Raw genomic sequence first — 6,749 nt, forward strand, 5'->3', positions numbered from 1 at the left:
ATTAACATTGGTTCCAGGTCAGTGTTACCTCTGAAGCGTTAGGACAATACAAAGTTTATTACTCTGGAGGAACATTACCATACCCCAGAACACAGGACTTCCCATAGGAAAGCCTCGCTGAAGATGAACTCATAATACAAAATTGTAGAACACTTGAGCAAACAGTTTACATGAGGAATTGTCAGCAGATACAACAAAGAGCAGATTTATACCCTACTAAGAAGGTTATGTAATTAAAAGCGTAAAATAAGGACTTGAAATTCTAAAAAAAACACAATGAATAGATGGCAAAGAAAATTCTAAAATGAAAAATATGGTAATTGAAATTAAAAACTCAGTGGACAGGATAAACTTTAAATTAGATACAACTTTCTAATATCAGAATGAAAAATATGAACATTGAAATAATAATAATACCTTAGCAAACAGGACAAACCTGACATTAGAAGCTATTGAGGAGGGAAAGAGAGAAAACATCTAAGGGAATTGCCAAGAGACAGCACAAATAGATGAAAGAAGGAAACTATAAGAGAAAGGTTAAGAGGTATGTAGAATAGAACATAAAAGTCCAACATACTTCTCAAAAAGAATACCAGAAGAAGAAACACAGAGTACGAGGAAGGGAAATATTTGAAGAGGTAATGGCTGAGCTTGTTCAAGAAATAATAAAACTCATGTATCCTCAGATTGAAGACACACATTGAAGTCTTAGCAGAAAACATAAGAAATCCACATCCAGACAAGACAGAGTGAAACTGCAGAACATTGAAGACAGAGATCTCAGAAGCAGTAAGAGAGAATAGATAGATTATCCATAAAGGAATGAAACTAGAAGCAAAATTCTTTAAAGAAACAATGAAAGACAGAAGAGAGTGGAGTGATATCTTGTAAATGCTAAGAGGAAATAACTATTACTGTAGACTGTCATACCCAGCCAAATTATCATTCAAAATTATTCAAAATTGAGTGCTGAATAAAGACATGTTGATCATTAAAGACTAAGTACTAAACAAACACTAAGAGAATTCACCCCTAATAAACCCTCATTAAAACAATCAATAGGCCAGGCCTTGTGGCTCCTAGCACTGTAGAAGGATTGCCTGAGGCCAGGAATTGGAGACCAGCCTCAACAAGTGTGAGACCCCATCTCTACTAAAAATAGAAAAATTAGCCAGGTGTGATGGCACATACCTGTAGTTCCAGCTGCTCAGGAGGCTGAAACAGGAGGATCGCTCGAGCCCAGGAGTTTGAGGTTGCAGTGAGCTATGATGATACCACTATACTATAGCCTGGGTGAGAGAGCAAGACCCTGTCTCACAAAAAAAAAAAAAAAAGAGAGAGAGAAGAAATTTGATCCCAGGAGGAAAGAAATGCAAGAAGCTAGGTGGAGAGGAAGGCACCATGAGCTAAGATTGGTAAGGAGGAAGCCTCCCAGCAGAATGCCAGCAAAACTTATTGCAGGGTGTGTGCACACTGCTGGCAGTCCCCCGCTGTAGCAGTAAGGAGACAAGAATGGAAACAGACTAGAGCCAGAAAGAGATAATCCATAATCCCCCTGCTCCTCATAGAGCTAAGAAGGGAATGCCGAAGGGGGAAAAGGCTAGATGTCAGAGGAGTCCTTACAGAAGCACCAGTGGCTAAGGAAAGTAACTGAGGAACTGATCATTGAGCCAGACACTGAGGCTCACAAGAGAAGAAATGACGCCACACAGAAGTCTAAGACAGAGTGGAACAGGAAAATGAAAAGAAGTTTGCTGCCACTGAAACTCCAAATGATGAGTTGCGGAAAGTTAATGGCTTGTTCCCAGCTCCCATCAAGCTAGAACCTTAGTTGGCCACTGTGTGTGCCAAGAGAGCTGCTGTCTTTGTAAAACTGCAGAAACCAATGCTGCCATCCAGCAGTGTGCGAGAGAGCCTCTGACCAGCTCAGTCTTGCAAGCAGCAGGGACCATGAGAGGACACAGCCTGGGATCTTGCCCTTGCTTATGAACTGGACTGTGACAAAAGACACCAGTGAAATTCAGAAAAAGAAGTCACCCAAGAGCTAGAGGACTGCAGGACACTGGAGAAAGGAGGGTCAAAGTGTATGGAAGAGCAGGTTAGGAAAAGGCCAGAGTGGCAAAGCCCTGGGAGTCACCAAGACAGTCCAGGGAGAAAGAGGCAGGTGACATGCAGCAGTTCATTTTGGTGATGTCCTAGCTCGTTTTCCTGGAAGAAAGCCTGAAACAAGGGAGTAAGGCCACATGGCCTGGATTAGCAGAAACGCCTTTGCTCAGCGAAATTCTAAGGAACAAAGTTCCTACTGCAATGCAGGATCTAGAAGTAATGGTGATCTTTCAGAATAAAGGTCACGCTGGCCCAGATCCCAGCAAATGTGTCAAATGACCAGAGCAACATGATAGCTAAGAATCTTAGAAAATCATCATCCAAATGTGGAGGGCTAAACAAATGCCCTTCTGATAAACAATCTCCTTCCAAAAGAAAGAATATATCCAGATCAGTTACTAGACATCACAATAATTAAAACCAAGTTACTTTGACCTCATTTGAAAAAATGATCTGGAAAACTTTGATGATGATCCCTACCCCTCTGGGCCAATGCAATATTTTATAGTAATTTACTCTTAGTCTTTTCAAATGTTTTCCTACTTACTGGATATTATAAATTTGAACTATGCCCTAGTCTGTTTTGTGCTATGTAACAGAAAACCTGACAATGAGCAATTTATAAACATAAGAAATCTATTTGGCTCACAGTTCTGGAGGCTGGGAAGTTGAGGGGCACATCTGATGAGGGTCTTCCTGCTGCATCATCCTATGGTGGAAGGTCAAAGAGCAAGGAAGGGAGGGAAGGATAGCTGAACTCCTCCTTTTCTTGGGAATCCACATGCCAATAACACCAGAAACCCACTCAGGAGGGTTTGAATTTCCTCTTAAAGGTCCCACCTTTCAACACTGTTGCATTGGGAATTGAGTTTCCAAAACGTGAACTTTGAAGGACATTTTAAAACATTGTAAACTATAACATGATCATTCTAGCATTTTTAAAAACTTTTAGAAAGTATGAAAGACTTAGAGAAAAATGAAAGATGATGTGTAAATTTTGAAATGTGCTGATCATTTTGGCTTTTCTTTTCTTTTTTTTTTTTTTTTGAGACAGAGTCTCACTCTGTCACCTGAGTGCAGTGGCGTCAGCCTAGTTCACAGCAACCTCAAACTCCTAGGCTCAAGCAATCCTTCTGCCTCAGCCACCCCAGTAGCTGGGACTACAGGTGCAAGCCACCACGTCCGGCTAATTTTTTGCTTCTATTTTTAGTTGACTGGCTATTTTTTTTCTATTTTTAGTAGAGACAGGGTCACACTCTTGCTCAGGCTGATCTCCTGAGCTCAAGCAATCCTTCCAGCTCGGCCTCCCAGAGTGCTAGGATTACAGACGTGAGCCATCATGCCCAGCCTCATTTTCCTCTTACATATATGCCATGAGCAGAAGTTTACTTCTTCATCATAGCTACCATCATGAACAGCAAAACTCTATGAGCATATCTAATACCGGGGTTAATTCAACCAGCCATATGGTAATATGAAGGATAATGAGCAGACATTTCTGATTTGGCCAGAAGAGTTAGTTTACATGTATGCAGTTGAGGTCCAATGGCTTCTACCTAAACATCTTATACCAAAAGATTCTGGAATATTCTGTTTGGCATTCAGTCTTCAACTTGGAAAATGTACTTAGTAGAATTATACTTGAATTCATAATCACAAATATTTAAATTTTGAGGAAAGCATAAAAAGTGGATTAGTTGATATGCAGCGAGGTGAGTCTAATGTTATGATGTAGTGTAAATTATAAAAGAGATTAAATCCCTGAATGGTTTTCATCACAAGGGTGTTAGGTCTGAAAGCCATCATTGTGCTCCTGCAGGTCTGTTTCTTTAGAGAACCACGGTTCTTCTGCTTTCACATCCTTTCCAACTCCACAAAAAAAAAAAAGAAAGCTGTTACTCTGGGCACATCTAAGAAAGCCTATGCAGGCAGTCTTCACTTTGCACAATAGTGCAGAACCATAAATATGTCCTGCTTGCTGACACCATGCAAAGCGACCTTCATAATCATTGGAAAAACTTACAATTTTTCTGTGAACTTTAAAATTTTGCCAAAAATTCTTTTTAAAATGTATCTTAAAGTCTTGGAAGTGAAAACTAAATTATGCAATGAAAAAAACTGTCAAAGTATTAAAAACTCTGTTAAATGCATAACAAAATAGTAAAACTAATATTTAGTAGAACTAATATTTAGTAGACTACTACTTAAAACAGTAGGAACACTAACAATCAAGTGGTGTTTCTTCGTAAAAAACAGTGCTTGCCTTCTTTCATAAAACTTATCATACAGAGCAAGCATCTTTTACATATGCCATGGCAATTCATCTTACTCCTTTCTAAGTTCACTTCCAACATTTTATCATTTGTGCTTCCAATGTCATACCTCCAAGAGTCCGTTTGTTAAGTTTTCACCAGTGTCATTTCCTCGGAGACATCATCATCCTTTTCATCCCTTTCCTCACTTAGGTTAACGTGCTTCCCTGCACAGTTTCTCTGGCTGCATATGGAGTCTGCAGAACAGCAGCAGTGTCAACACTCCCACATCAGCTATCTCTATAACTCCATCTGCATTCTTTTCAAATTGCACTTCCAGCCTTATCAGTTTATTGGCTGCACATCCATCTGTTGGTCAGTTCTCTCAATTATCTATTATACTTCCTGAAAATGCATGTGGGTTTATTGCTGGAGATAAGAGGCAACACAAGCACTTTGCTGTGTGTGTGTGTGTGAAATGAATACCAAATGCATGGCGATCAATCACAGACCAACTCTGAAAAAAGTGATGATTGTTCACTAATCATTATGCATCTGTTATTATGTAGTGATTTCTGGATTAAAGAGCTAACAGCAATTATTTTATTTTATGCAACTACTCACAGTTAATACTTTAGTAAATGAAATGTGAATAGCGCTGTTGGGAACTGCTGTTTTTAACTGCGCCTTGATAACTGAAAGTCATGCATGCTGGAATCATGACAAGCAAGAAGTGCCTATACCCTGTATTGAAAACTTCTAGGTCTCTACCTATTCTTCAATGTGTAGGACTGTTTTAAAGCAATATAAAAAGGTAAAATTGCCTGCAGCCTGGTCATACTTTATTTTGAGGTTTAAAAAGGTAGAAGCAATGTAAATTAGCACCACAGAGGATATCTCTGAAACTAACCTTTGCTCTACAATAGAAGAGGAAGGAATGTAGGAAAAATGAAAAGGAGGAAGTGAGGGACATAGTTTTCAAATCATCTAAAAGTACTTTGCATTAATAACTTGCTTTTGGGGCCAGGCGCGGTGGCTTACACCTGTAATCCTAGCACTTGGGAGGCCGAGGTGGGAGGATCGCTTGAGTCAGGAGTTCGAGACCAGCCTGAGCAAGAGCAAGACCCCATCTCTACTAAAAAAAAAAAAAAATAGAAAGAAATTAGCTGGACAACTAAAAATATATAGAAAAAATTAGCCAGTCATGGTGGCGCATGCCTGTAGTCCCAGCTACTCAGAAGGCTGAGACAGTAGGATTGCTTGAGCCCAGGAGTTTGAGGTTGCTGTGAGCTAGGCTGACGCCACGGCACTCTAGCCCGGGCAATAGAGTGAGACTCTGTCTCAAAAAAAATAAAAATAAAAATAAAAATAAAAAAATAAATAACTTGCTTTTGGCCTTACCATTGTGAAATGTGGTTAACTTGTGTTCTCCATTCTTAAAACTCTCAGTATGTTCCATGCATAACTCAAAGTCTCTAACTACTTCTGAGGCTCCTTATTTAAGTTAGTACACATTCTCCCCATTCACTAATATTGTACAGATTGTCAACAATAGGTCAGAGAAAACTATTTTTGTCTTCTAAAAACATGACCTGTGCAGAAGACAGTATAGTTACAGTTAGCTTACAAAAACTAAATTTATTCTTTTAATTCCAGAAACTCAGTAATTGTATGAAACCAGGTATGTCTTTTTATGTACCAATGATGCTACTAAAAAGAAGAAAGTATGAAAGTATTTCTTCTGCTTAAGAATACTATATAGTTCTCAGGTATTTCTAGCTTCTCTAAAAGTTAAGTATGGTTTCTAACCTGAAATGGAGAGAGGGCAGGTAAACTGACTTACCACCTATCTACATAGAGTAAAGTCCACCACATAACGTGGCCTGCCCACCCACACACCACCTACGCATAGCATCCAGCCAGCATAGTAGTACCTCTTAATAGGGACAGCCAAGGCTCATCAGACATTAAGGAAAGCTACCCCAGCAAACTAATACTAATCAAGGGAAAATGAGAGGATCATTGGATATAGGATTACTGAATTGTATTAAGATATTATCTATGTGGCAGGCAATGCTCTAAACATTTTCCATATATTAACTCAATACTGACAGGAATCCAATGAGGTAGATACTATGTCTATATTTTGCCATAAAGATGACAAAACACAGAAAAATTAACTTGCCTAGACTCAAACAGCAGTAAACAATGGAGCCAGGCCCAAGAGTCTATGTTTTTCACTCGTACCATACACTACAGCTCATCATGAAAAAGGGAGATCAAAATGCATGGGCTGAGGAAACAAAATGAAGGGAACAGAAAAAAACTTGGAAAAAAAAAATTAAAACTATAATTCATATCCTGAGAGATGTGATAAGATACTGCCTCTAT

Source organism: Eulemur rufifrons, chromosome 8, assembly GCF_041146395.1.
Source record: "Eulemur rufifrons isolate Redbay chromosome 8, OSU_ERuf_1, whole genome shotgun sequence".
Classification (NCBI taxonomy): Eukaryota; Metazoa; Chordata; class Mammalia; order Primates; family Lemuridae; genus Eulemur; species Eulemur rufifrons.